The sequence below is a fragment of the Bubalus kerabau genome, chromosome 1 (assembly GCF_029407905.1).
Source record: "Bubalus kerabau isolate K-KA32 ecotype Philippines breed swamp buffalo chromosome 1, PCC_UOA_SB_1v2, whole genome shotgun sequence".
Lineage (NCBI taxonomy): Eukaryota > Metazoa > Chordata > Mammalia > Artiodactyla > Bovidae > Bubalus > Bubalus kerabau.
Genome location: NC_073624.1, coordinates 142,258,877 through 142,278,609, shown reverse-complemented (window position 1 = coordinate 142,278,609; position 19,733 = coordinate 142,258,877). Strand labels below are relative to the sequence as shown.

The 19,733-nt window shown below is 40.2% G+C and overlaps 1 pseudogene; it reads left to right on the top strand.

Moving 5' to 3' along the window:
* The first annotated feature begins 6,047 nt into the window (after nt 1-6,047).
* On the top strand, nt 6,048-19,377 carry LOC129655375 (nicotinamide/nicotinic acid mononucleotide adenylyltransferase 1-like; annotated as a pseudogene).
* Nucleotides 19,378-19,733: the final 356 nt, after the last annotated feature.

The window sequence follows — 19,733 nt, the reverse complement described above, 5'->3', positions numbered from 1 at the left end:
AGGTGACACCATCACTTCAAATTTAAGAGAAATCTGGTCTAGGCAAAATCTAGTTCAATACAGCAGGAATTAGACACAGGGGTCAGGGCTGTGACAGAGTTTCTTATCCATGTCTCAGCATCTAGAAGACATCCCAGTGGAGTTAGGGAAGTTATATTATTTGGTATTATTATATTATTTGGTATTATATTATAAGGTATTATTATTTGCTTATCCAATATCCTTTATGCCTTTCTTACTTGTAGATGGTGATAGAAATGGATAATTATCTCTAATATGCATTTCTTCATCTTCAAGAATTAGAATTCCCCCCAAATTAGCTGGAAATGGCCACCTAGAATGTATTTCTCAGTCTCCTTTTCAGCAAAGTGTGCCCATGTGACTAAGATCTAGTTAATGGTATGTAAGCAGAGAGATACATGGAACTGTCAGAAAGTGTCTTTAAGGTCTCCAGCTTCTCTTTCTTCTAGCTAGTTGCACTAAAGATATGAATGCTGCAAAAGGGGCATCCATAGTGTGTTATGGACTGGATGTTTGTATCCCCTAAAATTCATATGTTGAAGCCCTAACTCCACTGTGATGGGATTAGAAGAGCTGACTGGGAAGTTTTAGATAAGGTCATGAGGGTGGAGCCCCCATTCTGGGATTAGTGTTCTTATAATAAGAGGAAGAGAGATCAGAGCTCTCTCTTTCTGTATACACACAGAAGATCATGTGAGTGCACTGCAAGATGGTGACCACCTGCAAGTCAGGAAGAGGGCAGTCACCAAGAACCAAATCTGCTAGCACACTGATCTTGCTTCCCAGCCTCCAGAACTTTGAGACATAAATGTCAGTTGGTTAAGCACCAAGTCCATGGTATTCTGTTATAGCAGCCCAAACTGATTAAGACAACACAGAAATCCCATGTTAAAGATGGTAGAACCAAAAGGTAAAAGAAACCTGAGGTCCTGGTAATTGTGCAGCCAGGAAACCAACCTTGGACCGCTTACATTAATGTAAACTTAATACACTAATATATTAACAAACCCCCTATATTACTGGTTGTGGCAATGCATTCAGTAATAAAGCTGTGTTTTCTAGCCTCCCTTGAAGCTGTATATGGCAATATGTCTAAGTTCTAGCCATTGAAATACAGTCAAGATTATGAAAGAATTCTGAACTTTCACTGAAAGAAACACAGACAGCTGGAGAAAGGCCCTTGAGTATCCCTTCCTTTTTACTTCCTGCTGTTTGAAATGTAAAAGTGATGGACAGAGCTGCAGGGGCTCTTCCAGATCATGAGAGTCTCTGAGGAGCAGAAAGATGAGTGTTTCTCTGTCTTTTCCAAGGTTCCCTGATGACTTTGTGAGGCCAATTAACCAGTACTGGACCACTTATGTTTGGACTTCTTTTACCCAAAGAAACAAATTTTCTGGGTTTAAGTCACTTTATTCTGGTTCCCATTTGGCACTAATGGTAAAGAACTTGCCTGTCAACGTAGGATACATAAGAGACTCAAGTCTGATCTCTGGGTTGGTACGATTCCCCGGAGGAGGAGATGGTAACCCACTCCAGTATTCTTGCCTGGGAAACCCCATGGACAGAGGAGCCTGGTGGCCGACAGTGCATAGGGTTGTAAAGAGTTGGAGGCAACTTAGAGACTTAGCATGCACGCTTTCTGGGTCTTCTATTAGGTGCAGCCAAATCTAATCCCATCTGATAGAGCAGTTCATTAGAGTTATTGAGAAGGTACAGGAAAAATGGGTCAAACCCAGAGACCTGGGACATGGGGCTTGTGTCTCATCTGGCTGAGAAACTGTAGCGGAAGTATTAGCTTCCTGGCCAGCACCTGGCTGACCAGTCAGGGTCACTAATGGAGTTAGTTCCAGGTCAATGTATGAACCCTGATCACTGGTGGGGAGGAGCAGCTAGCATGCTTCCAGAGCAGGTACTCATGGCTTTGGCACAGCTGGGTCTGCAAGGGTCAGGCCTTTAGTGTCTGACATAGGCTGGACACAGGCAAAGCAGGCAGAGTCAACCTAACCCATGCCTCTTTAAGACACAATTAAGGCAGAACGATATGCAGAACGTCTCTCTTCTCTAGGGTTGAAAACAGCTGGATGACTGTCTAATATCCACACTTGTGAGACCCAGCTTTGCTTCTCTCTCTCTGTCATGTGTGGGCCAGCTGCATCCTTACTGGTCCTCATTTTCCCTGCACTGAGCTCATTTACTCCCATGGGATCAATCTGACTGTGAATACTCTGGACTCCAAAGTGTGGGAAAACTGGAGACACAAACAAGTGAAGCCTCAGTGCTCAGGGGCAGAGAGTAGTGTCTTGCCCTCGCTTAGTATCATATAAGACCTGGAATGTGGTCTTGTTGTAGTGATTTCATAGTCAGAGTCACTTCTAGACAGTGACTCTGGGAGGGAGCCTGCTGCTGAGTAAGGAGGAGGAAGGTCTACATGCTGGAGTTCAGGGGATCCTGGGCTCATATGAGAACTATCAGCTTTGAGCTTTTATTATCAAAGAGGTATGGTGGGTGGAAGCATGCTGTGAAATACAAAGTGCCTTACAGATTGTTGTATTAATGGAGAGAAAAGCAACAAAATCACTGTATTCACCACCGTTACTGAGATGATGAGGTACTGACCCCCTTCAACCTGCCCAGAGACTGCAAGTTGCCCTTTTAATTTCTTTCCATCTAGGCTGCTCTTGGGGTTTATTTTAACCAAAGTTCATGTAGGGTAACAAAAATGGGGGGACTGAAACATTTAGAATGACTTGCCTCAGAACCTATTCCTTTCCAGGGGTGACCTGTTCAGAGTCCTATTGCAAACATAAATGACAGATCAGTGTATCTTCAAAATTAACTCTGCTAATGATGTGCACTCAGTTGCTCTTGAAGTGTTCTCAGTTGTGTCCTATTCTTTGTGACCCCAAAGACTGTAGTCCACCTGGCTCCTCTGTCCATGGGATTTTCCAGGCAAGAATACTGTTTTGGGTACCATTTCCTGCTACAGGGGATCTCTCTGACCAGGGATTGAACCCACATCTCTTGCGCCCCCTGCATTGGCAGGCATGTTCTTTACCATTAGCGCCACCTGGGAAGCCCCTAGGTGAGGCTAATGATGAGATACCCTAATTATGTATGACACATATTAATTACATACCCCAAATAACATGCTATTTACTACAATTTACCTCCATCTCCAAAAGTGTGTTCTACTATTAATAGGTGCTATGTGAAGAAATGGTATAGAATAATTTGGGAAAATGCTGGGTTAAGCAAAGTTGAGCTAGACAATTATTACTAGATATGTCAGTCTGGAAGAGGGTACTGTCTATATGTAAATCCTGGAGTGAGGGCCTTTATTATCCGCTGCAAGGAATTTGACAGGATAGATAATAATTTTCTCTGCCTCTGGCTTGTCTGTCTAGATGCTTCCTCTTAAGACGGTTCATCTGGGGAATGACACAAAGTCAAAGGAATAAATGAGATGATTCATGGCAGCCATGGCAGTGCCTGAGACAGATTTTTCAAGTGTTTTTCTGTATTTGACATCCTTAGTTTTCCAGCCTTACATATATTCTGGAGGCTACTTCATATCTTCTCTCTGACTCCCTTTTCTACTTATGATAGGCAGAGTCCATCCTACTTCCTGCAGCCCAGGTCATTGAGTAATGCAAAACTTATGTGAGTTTCTTTACTGCTGGACTCTCAGAACCTTAAAATTCTGGTTTGCATTGTGATTCTCCAAAAGGCACTCAAGCGTGTGGCACTTTCCAAAAGTGTTTGCTCCAGAAGATCCATCTCCACATCCCTTTCCATTTCCCTGCCAACATCTTTTAGGGTTGGTGTTCCATGGAACACATGGGTGGAAATGTTGATGTAGCTAAATGAGAAGACATCTTGGTGGTCTTGGTACAAAAGAGTTAATTTCACTGAAAAAAGGGAACAGTTTCCTTCCTGCTCCATGATAAAACCAGGTTATCATAACAGATTATGTCTTATCATGAATTCATAGTGAATTTTCTCTAGAGGACCATCACTGACCTCACATACACAGTCTCCTGTAACTATCCTCCAAGCTGGCAACAAGATCTGGGGACTATAGTAGATGCTTGTGGAGCACTTTAAAGTGCTTATAAAAGCCAAATATGTCTTACTTTTATGCTATCCATTACATTTGCTAATGATTTAGGTCAACTGGGTAAGCAACGTGGTCATTGATAATTAATTTTGCTTTTCCTTATAGCCAATGACTTTAACCACTGGATCATTTGTATTATTATACAATATGCAGTCTTCCAGGAACACACAAAAGCTTAATGGGTTTTATTATGTGCAATCCCTGATCCATGATTAACATGCGGTTTAATGAGTATAATTTCAAGAAAGCTTGAAACTTGAGGCCCCCTGTTGCTTCTACAAAGCCAGGCACTGGAATGAAAAGTTTGCCACACTAATGGGTTTTGAATGTTTTAAATGGAAGGTTATTCTCACATAAATGAGAGTTTCCTTGAGAGCTTGTTAAAAATGCTGATTTCTTTTCCAGTCCTAAATATTCTGATTCAGTAGGTCCATGGTGGGTGAGGCACGAGCTTTTCCAACAAATGTACCAAGAAAATTTTTAAAATTAATTTTTTTAATTGGAGGATAATTACTTTACAATATTGTAATAGTTTACACTGGGGCACACTTCTCAAAATAGTAGACTACAATTCTTTTTTTTTTTTTTTTTTGAGGTTTATTGAGGGTTCAGGGAACTGGCTGCCTCAGCTGGGGAAGCTGGAAGCCAAGAGATTGTTTAGGGCACTTAAGCATGGTGTTTGTTTCTGGTTTCTTTAACTGTTTTCTCTTTCTGGAGAAATGCATGGCCTCGCTAAAGCTGAATTTGAAAGGGAGGGAGGGATGAATTGGGAGATTAGGATTGACATATATAACTACCATGTGTAAAATTGATAACTAGTGGGAACCTGCTGTATAGCACAGGGAGCTCAGCTTGGGGCTCTGTGATGACCTAGTGTGGTGGGGTTGGGGGAAGTCAGAGGGAGGTACAAGAGGGAGGGGATACATGTACACATATAGCTGATTCACTGCATTATACAGCAGAAACTAACACAACAGTGTAAAGCAACTATACTCCAACTAAAAAAAAAGAACCAGAGGTACTCGATATTTGTCAACATTTCCTGAACATATGCACACAGCTTGCAGGCACAGTTTGTCTGGAATTCTAAGTATGGAAGGCTATAGTGTAGCAAAAACTGGGCTTTCCAGGTTATATTAGATCTTACTTTCTGTAGATGCTCTTTCACCAACACCCGGCTGGGATCTTGTTGGCCATTCTAAGAACCATAAGAAGATACACTGGAGCTATGCTTGACCTGCCCCTGACCGGCCACAGAGACAATGTCTTCCAACAATGTCTGCCTGTGTTCCAACAATTGTCTGCATCCTTGCCTAAGTACATCACAGACTTCATTCAATCTGATAGACGGGTGGATGGATGCGTGTGTTCCTGAAATGCTATGGAGTGAAACGATGGGCTGCTTTTATCGTACTCCAGTTTTCAACTGCTCCCATTGAAGTGTTGGGGAAAGGTGATACTCAGTGATAAGATCATTTACTCAATCCTCTAACAGTTTCTGAGTACTTGACTTTGCTTCTTTACTGGTGACTCTGGGTAGTTATTTAACCTTTTTAATTTTCTAGGTTGAAAAATAACATAATAATAATATTCCCCTTTCAGGGCTGTTAGGATTAAATGAGATAAGGCGAAGTATTTAACATGATTCCAGGCAGATGGGGCTCAAAAAGTGTTAACTGTCTCTCTTCTTCCTTCTCCTCTCTCTCTTTATCTCCCTATCTTCCTCCCTCTTTCTTACTCCTTTCTCCTAAGTGACAGGCAGCTCAACTTCTATTTAGGAAGGATGCTTAGGTTATGCAATCAGGTTGGAAGAGGAAGAGGAGTGGGCTAGAGAAATTGTCTTAATATATTTGTTCAGTGCAACTTCCCTTGAATAATGTGTTTATTTGAGATGGCTGAGAATGGGACAATGAACGTCCACAAGCTGCCCCTTGGTTCCACCAAGTACTATACCAAGGACCTTGGGAGATACAATGATGATGGAGACACTTTTTTTCCCTCAAGGTATACAATTAAGGGAGACATTTGTGGTTTGATGAGCTACTCATATATAATGCAACTTAAATTACTCAGGCTTCCCTGGTGGCTCAGACAGTAAAGAATCTGCCTACAATGCAGGAACCCTGGGTTTCATCCCTGGGTTGGGAAGATCCCCTGAAGGAGGGCGTGGCAACCCACTCCAGTACTCTTGCCTGGAAAATGCCATGAACAGAGGAGCCTGGAGGGCTATAGTCCATGGGGTTGCAAAGAGTCAGACATGATTGGGTGACTCACACACACAGGTTACATTAGTTATGTTAGAAAAGAAATATCCTTGGCTATGGCAGCACAGAGGAGGGAGCAACTGATTCTTAGATAATGTGTTATCTCTAATTCAGAATCAGAAAAAAGGATCTGCCTGTCTGCTAAAAATAACAATACTGTCATGTGTATATTGCATCAAGTAGATTATTAGGGAGAATATCAACAAAGACAATATTGTATCCATCAAAGCATATCTACAGGCTCAGGAAGAAAGTGGTAGTGGGAAGGATCTGAGGAGCTTCTTCCCTACAGCAGAGTTCTGATTTCACCCACAAACCTTGTTAAAGGAGTTCTGCTCTTATGCAGAAATAGTGATGGTGAAGTTGAGAGATACCAGGAGAAACCAGTGTTTGCCTTTGGTTGTAGGCAATAAATTGTATGGGAAATGCCAATTTCAAAATTCCTTCTTCCTACATGATTCAATGTGAGTAAGACAGAATCATTGTTGTTGACTATAAAATCCATCTCAAAGACTCAAAAATCATTAATGTCCAATAATACTGATTTGTTTTCTGTTAAATCTGAGTCTTGCAGGTTCTATAAGTCTTTCCTTTGGCAGAAAATTCAATAATTTGTTATCACTGAAGGTAAAAGTAGTCTCAAAAATGTTTAGTTTTGTTTTGGTGTTATACACCTTTAGTCCAAAAATGCTAGCCGTGTCTCCATAATTCTCTCCTGGAGAATTAATTAAGTTTCTTGTTTCTGAACTTTACTACTTGACTATGTTTTTGTTGGAGGTCTGGTGGGAATTCTCATTTATTTTTGGTCTTATGGGAAAATTTTCTATGTTAAAAATTGCAGAGTGGAGAGCCATAGACTGATAATACTATTATATGGCAACAAGTTTTCTATCTTATTTTTAAAATGAAAACAATATTGGTAACCTCAAAACCTGACAGCATTTTTTTAAAAAATGCTTCCTCCAAGTCTTCATCTGAAAAAAACAGTGCTGATTTTCAGACACCAAGCTCATGCTAAAGTATTCTTTGTTGAACAACAAACACTATGCCATTCAGTAGTCAAAACCCCACGACAGAACGATATCCACTGGGGAAAGCTCATGGAACACATATGCATTAAAATATATGTATTTTTATGTATACATATACATTTCATTTTTAATGAAAGTATGTGTTAGTCACTCAGTTTTGTCTCACGCTTTGCAATCCCATGGACTGTAGCTCACCAGGCTCGTCTGTCCATGGAATTCTCCAGGCAAGAATACTGGAGTGGATAACCATTCCCTTCGCCAGGGGATCTTACTGACACAAGGATAGAACCCAGGTCTCCTGAATTGCAGGTGGCTTCTTTACCGTCTGAGCCACCACAGAAGACCATTTTTAATGGACTCAGATACAAAAATAGAATGCAATCTTTTAGCACAAGAGAGTGTTCCAATTTGGATATGAAATTGAGTCTATTTAAATTTAGGGGATTTTTAAAGAGGGTTGACACAAGAGGCTTCTTTGAGACAAACCCTGCTGGCTTTCATTTTGACTGATCAGACACACTCAGGCTAACCCAGGTGGGTTCCAGGTTGCTGATTTCCTTCTGTTTGTACACTTTGAAATTAAGGACACTTTTCAAGAGACAAGCATATTTGAAAAACAGAAGAGGTAAAAATCAGAGGGAGCCAATGGCATATTTTAATGTGTTACAAGTAATAATAAATGTCCCTAAAGGTCAGTCCTTATCTCTCAGTCATTCCTCTTCCATATTATTTCTTTCCTCCAGATTCCCTAGGTGGTTCATTTTTGTACAACATGCCTCCTTCTTCCATACTGGACACCTGACAGATGAGAAATCCCAGCCCACAACTGGGCTGAGTCAAGCAGATTTTCTCTCTTAAGATGAGAACAGAGGGACCTGGGAAAGAGAGTTGCAGATGCTTAACTGAAAGGTTTCTCAGCATTTGGGACTGTGGGAAGAGATATGTGTCTATATAAAGTTGTGGAGTCATAAGGGAGCTGAGAAGCCTTGAGGAAACAAAGAAGCTGCCCTGGCTTGAAAAGTCAACTCTTCTGTCTCTGCGAGGATGCAAGAAGTGGGTAGGGGAGTCAATTTCTACTTCACAGTTCTGGTTCTGCAGGCGGGGGAGAGCGGGTCCAGATGTCACTTCACCTGCTTCCCTGAATCCTTACAAACACCTTGCTATGTGCTTGCCTGGTGTGACTACACTTCTGTTATTTGTAACTACAAAAACCTGATCAGGATGGAAATCAGGTTAAAAGTGCTATGGTTCTCCTTTTAGAAAATTTTATACATGGTCATGACTTTTAGAGCAGTGATTGCAGCATTAAATATGAAAGAGGGATTGGCCTTTTAAAACAGACAGAAAATTCCTTTCTATTGGAATTAAGGAGAAGTCAACTCATCCACTGACCTTTGAGTGTTGTTTGCTAAAAGCAAAACATGATATTTGCCAATATCAAGAAGTGTTAAGGGCCAACCCATTGCCTCACTGAGCCTGCAGCTAGGTTGAGGGAGACAAATATAACACCTGAAACAACCAGAGAATAATTCAAGACAGGTAATGATTGCTAGCTAAATCATGGGGTGCTGACTAGATGGGCATTTGAACTGAGAAGAAGAGGTAGGAACACACTGGAACCTCAGAAATGAGAGAGGCAAGAGGTGAGCTTCAAGAAAGGAGGGCTCAGTCTCTGGAATGGGTGAAGGAGGGTTTCAGCAAGGGCAGGGAGGTAGGAAGGAGCCAAGAATGAGGATGCATGTGTGAGTGCTCACTGTCTCTGTAGATGGGGCCCCACATGACCCCAAGCCTCTGGTCCACTGGGCAGACGAGACACACAGAGATGAAAATGCTTCCGAGATAGATGCAAGGCAAGACATGGCCAGAAGTCAAAGAAATGTCTTAAGAGTTATTTATGACTTGGAGGGAGTTTGGAAGAGAATGAATGTACTGAGAAATGATGGGCAGGAGAATGGTTTCAAAACGAGGCTGGTACAGCTAGTGGGTCAGATGATGAAAAGTGTGAACCCAGGCTTGCAGTTGGAGAAGGCGATCGCACCCCACTCCAGTACTCTTGCCTGGAAAATCCCATGGATGGGGGAGCCTGGTGGACTGCAGTCCATGGGGTTGCTAAGAATCGGACATGACTGAGCGACTTCACTTTCACTTTTCACTTTCATGGATTGGAGAAAGAAATGGCAACCCACTCCAGTGTTCTTGCCTGGAGAATCCCAGGGACAGAGGAGCCTGGTGGGCTGCCATCAATGGGGTCGCACAGAGTCGGACATGACTGAAGTGACTTAGCAGCAGCAGCAGGCTTGCAGTGATATACAACCATTGTTCTTAACATAGGCAAAACACTCTCTAACATACATCACAGCAGGATCCTCTATGACCCACCTCCCAGAATATTGGAAATAAAAGCAAAAATAAACAAATGGGACCTAATTAAACGTAAAAGCTTCTGCACAACAAAGGAAACTATTAGCAAGGTGAAAAGGCAGCCTTCAGAATGGGAGAAAATAATAGCAAATGAAGCAACTGACAAACAACTAATCTCAAAAATATAAAGTTATTTTGGTAATGAAAGCATTTTCCTTCCTTCTTTCTTTTAAACATTAGAACATTCAGTTTAGTTCAGTTCAGTCGCTCATTCAGTTCAGTTAAGTCACTCAGTCATGTCCAACTCTTTGTGACCCCATGGACTGCAGCATGCCAGGCCTCCCTGTCCATCACCAACTCCTGGAGTTCACCCAAACTCATGTCCATTGAGTTGGTGATGCCATCCAACCATCTCATCCTTCTTGTCCCCTTCTCCTCCGCCTTCAATCTTTCCCAGCATCAGGGCTTTTTCAAATAAGTCAGTTCTTCGCATCAGGTGGCCAAAGTACTGGAGTTTCAGCTTTAACATCAGTCCTTCCAATGAACACTTAGGACTGATCTTTAGGATAGACTAATACAATTAGGTAAAGCTTAAAAATAAAATTAAAAAAAAATAAAAAATAAAAACCAGATTCAACATCTAAAAAAAAAAAAAAAAAACGGGATAGACTGGTTGGATCTCCTTGCAGTCCAAGGGACTCTCAAGAGTCTTCTCCAACACACAGTTCAAAAGCATCAATTCTTCAGTCTCAGCTTTCTTTATAGTCCAACTCTCACATCCATACATGACTACTGAAAAAACCATAGACTAGACAGACCTTTGTTGGCAAAGTAATGTCTCTGCTTTTGAATATGCTAAGTTGGTCAAACTTTCCTTCCAAGGAGTAAGCGTCTTTTAATTTCATGGCTGCAGTCACCATCTGCAGTGATTTTGGAGCCCATTAGAACACTAGGTTTTTTTTTTTTTTTTTTTTTAACTATTTTAAATTTATTTTAATTAATTAGGCTGCACCAGGTCTTAGTTGCGTATGGGATCTAGTTCCCTAACCAGGGATTGAACCAGGGCCCCCTGCATTGGGAGCACGGTCTTAACTGCTGGACCACCAGGAAAGTTCCAATTTTTATTTTATTTGTTTTACTTCCTTACTTTTGGCTGCACCACATGGCTTGCAGGATCTTACTTTCCTGACCAGGGATCAAACCAGTGCCCTTGGCAGTGAAAGCACAGAATGAAACCATTTTCTTATTAAGAAATCTTAAGTGGAAGCTCAGTGAACAAAATAGATGAAAATTATTAGTTCTGGCTGAAGTAGACGAGTGGGTCTGGGACCCACCTGTTAAATGCCATGCCCCTTTCCCTACCCTTGAGGCTTGTCCACAGTACTTAGGTTTCCCTTTAGTTAGCTGCTTGAAAACCTGGAGCATTGCAAAGTAGAGGGCTGTCACAGTCAGGGATGGTGAGAAAGCAGCGATTGTGAAAGAATTCAGGTGTGAGGTGGTGCGTCTCAGCCTGGGATGGAGGGGGAAGTAGAGGGAAGAGAGGAAACAGTCACTGTCCTTCCCATGTGTGTATCAGAACTGATCATTATACCTTCTTCTGCTCCTTGATTTTCATTTCTACCAGCGGTGCTCACAATCTCCTTTGGAATACTGAGTGAGGAGTTTTCAACAGATCCCTAAGCTGCAGTCCTTGTGCTGGGAATAAAGAAAAGTTAATAGATGAGCAGTGCCAACTGCCTAATTTTCAGGGTTCATCTCATAGGTGTTTCTTCTAAAAGTGTACCTGTCTTTCCTCTTCCAGATATAAGCTGCCTTTTATGTATTTCTGACATTTTACGGTTTTCTGCTTAGGAAGAAAGTGGGCTTCCCAGGGGGTTATATTAAATTGAGTAGATTGTCAGGTAGCACTCACTGAAGAGTTACAACAACAAAAAAGAGGACCACATTCATCTCTAGCTTTTTATCTTCATGTAGAATTCTTTTTTTCCTGCTTCCAAATTAAGTCTCTATTGGTTTTGGCCAGTTAACTTGGCTTTGCATCCTAAAATGTGGATCTACTTGAGCTGATGTCAATGAGAGGTGAGGTTATAATGACACAGCCTCTAGAGGGGACACTGATGGACTCACTTATCCATCAGCATTCATAGTCTTTCTTAACCAAGCGGAGCTGATTGAAATATCTTGGCAACCAATCCACATTTGCTGTATTGAAGTAATTTGGTGAATGGGAAAATAACATTGGTCTATAATGAAAGACTAATATGTGATGTTCAGACAGTGAGTTCTTAAATTTACACTGTTGTTAAGAACTTACCTAAGGAAATCTACATACTAAAAAGCAGAAAAGGACCAAAAAAAAAAGCCCAACCTTTCAAGATGGCCATTATTTGCTCTCTAACAATCAGAATTGCCTTATGAAATTAAAAAGGGGGAAAACATCAACTGGACCAAATATTTCTAAGTAAACATTCTAAAGTACAGTTCTGAGTATGCTGTTCCTCTGCTCAAAATCTGTCCATAGGATAAATTCAGACCTCTCTAAGGCTTGGCTCAGAACTGCCTCACCAGCTGTGTCTCCACCTGTTGCCTCCATGTACACCACAGACACCATTTCTCAGGCAGAGCTCCTAGGTCCCATCTCTGTGCCTATGCTCTTGCTGTTGTGAGCTGCTGAGACATTTCGATACCATCCTGCCAGAATCTTAAGGAAACTCCACTGTCTGGTTTATATGCTGCCATTCCCTTTTGTGAAGATGTTCATTCATTCAGTATCCCTGAAGGGTTGCTCTCTTTCCTTTGAATTACTTTAGATGTTTGAAATGAGCTTATAGGACATTCCTGCCTCCTCCCTAACCACTTTTTTAAAGATATTTGTGTGCATGACTTGTAAATCTCTAAAGTAGAGGCCAGTATATTGATAAATAGTGGGGGAAATGTGGGCTTTGGGATCAGCTTGATCTGAGCTCAGATTTTAGCTTCACCAGCTAGTATCTGGCTTGGGCAAAATCTGTATCTGCTCTGTTCCTCTATGTCATCTGTTAGATGAGGATCAAATTAATGACCCCCAGAGGGGTGATTATCAGTGGGGTTTCCCTGATAGCTCAGCTGGTAAAGAATCTGCCTGCAATGCAGGAGACCTTGGTTCGATTCCTGGGTTGGGGAGATCTTCTGGAGAAGGGATAGGCTACCCACTCCAGTATTCTTGGGCTCTCCTGGTGGCTCAGTCGATAAAGAATCCGCCTGCAATGCTGGAGACCTGTGTTCAATCCCTGTGTCAGGAAGATCCCCTGGAGAAGGGAAAGGCTACCTGGTCCAGTATTCTGGCCTAGAGAATTCCAAGGACTGTATAGTCCATGGGGTTGCAAAGAATTGGTCACGACTGAGCAACTTGACATTCACTTGATTTTCCCTTTCAGTGTGATTGGGAATATACAAAGAGATCAAGAATATGAAGTCCAAATTTGGCCCCTAACTTCAAGGTAGGTGCTCATTGAATGGGATTTTGCCTTTTGTATTCTCTGCGTCATTTAGTATGGGTCCCTGAGCTGTTAAGGTGCTCAATAACATTTTCCAAACTGAATTAAAATGAACAAGAGGTTAGATCTGGGGAATTTTCCTGGTGGGTCCAGTGGCTAAGACTGGACCCAATGCAGGGGGCCCTGGTTCAATCCCTGGGTGGGGAACTAGATCCCACATGCCACAACTGAGAGTTTGCATGCTGTGACTAAGACCCAACACAGCCAAATAAATAAATAAAAATAAAATTTAAAAAAGGGACTAGATTTGGGACTTTACTGGAAATGTTAACTCTTGTCAGATCTCTTAGTACTACCTTGTACATCAAAACACTAATTTACAAAACTGGCTAGAAAACAAAACACTATGTTTTACACATTTTTTTTTTTTTTTTGGTAAGGTGGAGGCCCACTTACTGGGATGCAGCAACCAAACAGGAAGTGTGATGAGGCCATTTTCTCTTGCATCCTCCTGCCTTAGTCCTAGAGGCCAGGCTCTTTTTTGGAGGGAGGCTTCTAGCTATGAGCTTCTACAGTGGAGAAACCATATATGGTATGCTGGACCCCACAGTGACTAGGAGAGCAGCATCTGGTTGGTGTCCAGGCTCTGAGGTGATGGAAGCCTTCTGCCTCTGTAACCCCAGCTTCCTAACACGGTTCAGATGATTAGGCAGTGCACTTCAGAAAGCCCTAATCGAGCTTCTATTAATGTGCCTAAGTCCAGACAGTGTAAAGTGCCTGACCTACCGCTAGAGAACAGCTTTCTTCAGAAGGGTGTGCCATTTTATCGTGTGCTGCTTCCAACTGAATTTTTTAAAATCATAAACGCATACTTGCCTCCACTAGGTTTTTCAATTTTAAACAAGTACTATTTGTTCATTGTAGACAATTTGAAAAGTATATAAAAGCACAATGGCATACCTAAATGTTAACATAGCTTTTATTTTAAAAATGATTACATCCTATAAATGCTGTTTTGAAAACTACATTTGTATCTCAATTTACTGTGTTCATTTTCCTATGTCAATAAATTCCTTTGATAACAGCAAATTGAAAGATGCCTAGTCATCTGTCAGAGAGGTTCCATGCTTTACTTATCCAATTCCATAAAGCTGAAAATTTTTAATAATGCTAAAATAAATATCCTTTCATATATGTCATTTCACATATTATTTTTGGGTAAATTCATAGAAAAATGATTTCTAGATAGAAGGCATCTATAAATGTTGCCAAATTATAACATTTGTACAAATTTTCACTTTTCTATTCTCTGACAGTTATTTCAGTTTTGTTGCTATCATAACTTATACTATAAAAAGATCCTTGAACTTGATTTTTTCATACCTATTGTTTTTATAGGGTAAATACAATTGCAGTATCAAAAATATAAGCATGTTTGAAGATTTCACCCATATTGTCAAATTTCTTTCTAGAAAAGTTATTCACTCTCACCTCTAGTGATCAGAATTCCACTTATTTCTCAGGATGCTTGCCAGTAACTTATCATTAAATATTTTTTTGCTAATAAGACTGTCCAAGAACAGTGCTTCAGTATTTTGATTTGTATTTCTCTGATTGTTAATGAGGTTGAACATAATTTCATGTGTTTGTTTTCAGTCTTAAGATTTATTAATATAGTAACTCAGCTTTACAAGTAGTTTTTTTAGTATTAGAATTAGATCACAACACTCCTGTTTTGGCTGAATTAATTAGCATGGATACTGTTAATCAACAACTATTTATTGAGCCCTGACTGCCTGCAGAATTGTGACAGCCACAGAGAGGATGCAGCAGAGGAGAAAAAGTGAATTCCTATCTCTAAGAAAATGACCAGCTGGAGAGAAGATTCAGATACATACAAACAGACCATTTAAAATTGGAAACCTTGTTTGTTTTGTTTAATATTTATAATATGTAAAAGAATATTAATAATACAAAAAGATCTCAGACTCCTAACAACAAATTGCACCGGTCCAAAAACAGCTAAGACAGAGATTGAAGAATGGAATTTACTTTGAGCTTAAACTAAAAATATCGAGATTACTAATTATGATACATATGACTTAATTCTGAGCTTTTTGGCAGCCAGAATGAAATGTGAAGTGCCATGTAGCTGTCATTAACTAATGAAAGGATGTGTGCGAGTATGTTACAAAGGAGCAAATCTTTCCAGTATTATCCTAGCAGAAGAATTCTCACACGTATGTTTCTCTAAGAAGTCTTGAACCACAGAACAAAGTCTTCAACAGAATTTTCTTGAAAATCCTGTCTTTGCATTATGATTTCTTTTTCTTTTTATTTTCAATTGAAGCACAGTTGATACACAATGTTGCATTAGTTTCTGGTATACAGCAAACTGATTCCGTTATACATATTCTTTTCCATATTATTTTCAATTATGGTTTATTATAGGATATTAAATATAGCTCCCTGAGCTATTCAGTAGGACTTTGCTGTTTATTTTATATATAGTAGTTTTTACCTGAACAAAAACGTCTTAATGACCCAGATAATCATGATGGTGTGATCACTCACCTAGAGCCAGACATTCTGGAGTCAAAAGTCAAGTGGAAACATTACTAGGAACAAAACTAGTGGAAGTGATGGAATTCCAGCTGAGCTTTTTCAAATCCTAAAAGATGATGCTGTTAAAGTGCTGCACTCAATATGACAGCAAATTTGGAAAACTCAACAGTGGCCACAGGACTGGAAAAGGTCAGTTTTTATTCCAATCCCAAAGAAAGGTAATGTCAAAGAATGTTCAAGCTGCCATACAATTGCACTCATTTCACATGCTAACAAGATTATGCTTAAAATCCTTCAAGCTAGGCTTCAGTGGTATGTGCACCAAGAACTTCCAGATGTTCAAGCTGGATTTAGAAAAGGCAGGGGAATGAGAGATCAAATCATCAATATCCACCGGATCATGGAGAAAGCAAGGAAATTCCAGAAAAACATCTACTTCTGCTTCACTGACTACACTAAAGTCTTTGACTGTGTGGATCACAACAAACTGGAAAGTTCTTAAAGAGATGGGTATATCAGACCACCTTACTTGCTTCCTGAGAAACCTTTATGCAGGACAAGAAGCAACAGTTAGAACTGGACATGAAACAACCAACTGGTTCAAAATTGAGAAAGGAGTATGTCAAGGCTATATATTGTCATCCTACTTATTTAACTTATATACAGGGTACATCATGAGAAACGCTGGGCTGGATGAAGCACAAGCTGGAATAAAGATTGCTGGGAGAAATAACAACAACCTCAGATAGGCAGATGATACCACTTTAATGGCAGAAAGTGAAGAGGAACTAAAGAGCCTCTTGATGAAGCTGAAAAAGGAGAGTGAAAAAGTTGGCTTAAAACTCAACATCAAAAAAGCAAAGATCATGGCATTCAGTCCCATCACTTCATGGCAAATAGATGATGAAAAAATGGAAACAGTGACAGACTTTATTTTCTTGGTCTCCAAAATCACTGCAGATAGTGGCTGAAACCATGAAATTAAAAGATGCTTGCTCCTTGGAAGAAAAGCTATGACAAACCTAGATAGCATATTAAAAAGCAGAGGCATCACTTTGCCAACAAAGGTTCATATAGTCAAAGCTATGGTTTTTTCCAGTAGTCATGTATGGATGTGAGAGTTGGACTATAAAGAAGGCTGAGTGCTGAATAATTGAGGCTTTTGAACTGCGGTGTTGGAGAAGACTCTTGAGAGTCCTTTGGACAGCAAGGAGATCAAACCAGTCAATCTTAAAGGAAATCAACCCTGAATATTCGTTGGAAGGATTGATGCTGAAGCTCCAAGACTTCGGCCACCTGATGCAAAGAACTGACTCATTAGAAAAGACCCTGATGTTGAGGAAGATTGAAGTCAAGAGGAGAAGGGGGTGATAGAGGATGAGATGGTTGGATGGCATCACCGACTCAAGGGATATAAGTTTGAGCAAACTCCGGGAGATAGTGAGGGACAGAGAAGCCTGGCATGCTGCAGTCCATGAGGTCACAAAGAGTTGGACACAACTTAGTAACTGAACAACAACAACAGTTTTTATCAGCATGATCATTTCTTACTGTAACAACAACAAAGATGAAGGCATAGTATTACATTGTAGTCCTTAGTATTAATATTTCTGAAGAAGTTAGATACATGCCTTTCTGATGATCTGATTTAGTAAAGAAGTAGAGCCTTCAGAATCTAGAGTCAGAATTACTCCCAAATCTTTCACCAATTCATTTAAAAAATTTTTATTGAAATATAATTGATTTTCAATGTTGTGTTAGTTTCAGTTGTATGGCAAAATGGTTCAGTTAAACGCACACACACACATACATACATACATATACACAAGATACTGAGTATAGTTTCCTGTGCTATGCAGTAGGTCCTTGTTATCTATTTTATACATAGTAGTGTATACATTTTAATCCCAATCTTCCAATTTATAATTCTCTCCTTACTTTCCCCACCCTGTGGCAACCATAAACTTATTTTCTGTATCTGTACATCTATTTCTGCTTTGTAGATAAGTTCATTTGTATCATATTTTTAGATTCCACACATAAGTGGTATCATATCACATTTGTCTTTCTCTGTCTAACTTACTTCACTTAGTATTATAATCTCTAAATCCATCCATGTTGCTGTAAATGGCATTATTTCATTATTTTTCTTGGCTGAGTAAATATTCCATTGTGTATATATACCACATCTTCCTTATCCATCATCTGTTGACAGACACTTAGGTTTCTTCCATGTCTTGGCTTTTGTAAATAGTGCTGTTGTGAACACTGGAGTGCTGGCCAACCCATTTCAAAATCAGTTGTTTCGATTGGTATTTTGACAGGCACTGTACCAATGACTGAAGGAGATTAAAGATGAGAAATATACGAGACTGCTAATGCCCAGGAACCCAAAGTTTAGGTATAGTTTTCAATGTTTCATTTATTTATGCATTCAACACATGTGTAATAGGGCTTCCCAGGTGGCTCAGTGGTAAAGAATCCACCTGCCAAGCAGGAGACATGGGTTCAATCCCTGTGTTGGGACGATCCCCTGGAGAAGGAAATGGCAACCCATTCCAGTATTCTTGCCTGGGAAATCCCATGGACAGAGGAGCCTGGCAGGCTGCAGTCCATGCAGTGGCAAAGAATCAGACACAACTTAGTGATTAAACAGCAGCACATTTGCATGTTTAATAAGTCTGAGATACTGAGTTAGGGACTGTTTTACAAGGATCAACAATTTTTTCAGGAGAAGAGAAATAGCTAAAACATAATGTGGTAAAACTATTACAACAGTGATAAACGCAAAGTGCAAGGGAGCACAGAAGAAAAAGTAAATCTGTGTGCCTCTGGATTTGATGTCAGAAAAGGCTTCTGAGAGAAAGTGACATTTTACCTAGGTTGCAAAGCTGAATAAGAGTTCATCAGATCACTTGCTACTAAGAATTTAAAGTGAGTGGAAGTGCATACACAGAAAAGTCTTCAGAAGGAGTGACTAGAGACTGCTAAGGTGCTCAGACTCCATCAAGAAAAACTGGAGGCTAGTAGCTATGATCACCAGTAAGGTTCATCTATGCTAGAAAGACCTGGATGGAAGAGGAAGTGAGCTTAACAAAGTCAAGATTTTAGTCAAAAGAAATCCCTGGGGCCAAAAACAAAAGGTGTTCCAAAGGTAATGTTGCTGTGTGGGGCAGATATATCAGAGTCCTTTGGTGTTCTTAATCTGTGGAAGAATGAGGATTTCACCCAAATTGTGGGAAACTATGAGCTCCTATATATTACTAGGGCTAGAAATAATGCTAGAAATTCAACTATGAACCTGATGTGCTGTGGAAACACTGAAACAACATTCAGCTGGTGAATGAGTGGATCACCAGTGACATCTCACCCACAAGACCCAGCAAGCCCTCAGAAGGGGTCAGAGCATTCACTACTTGGTACCAGATCTTGTCCAAGAATATAGTGAAATATATAATTTGTATGGCTCTATGAATGAAGAGAGGCATTCTGGGGATTATCCTGGCTCCTTTGCAGAAAACACTATAGAAGCTAACTCCTAAGAAACTCTACAGCATGATATTTTGGACTTCCATTTTTGGAATTTGAAATAATCAGGGTATTAGTAATGGAGGAAAGTAATTATGATCCTGTCTCATAAACTAAAACTTAAAAGTCTGGTAAAAATCATTAGCAAATTAACATCAGATTTGTCAAAAAAAAAAAAAAAAAGTTCATCAGATTGAGAAGGTAAGAAAGACCTGGTAGGCAAAGGGCACAACATACACAAAAACACAGATGTATAAAAGTACAAAATAAGCAGACTATTGGGGTAGGGTATAGGGGATGGGGAATATAGGTTTTCCAAGCCAGGTTGGGCGAACTCTGTCCTCTAGAGCTCTGCTGTCCAATTTGGTAG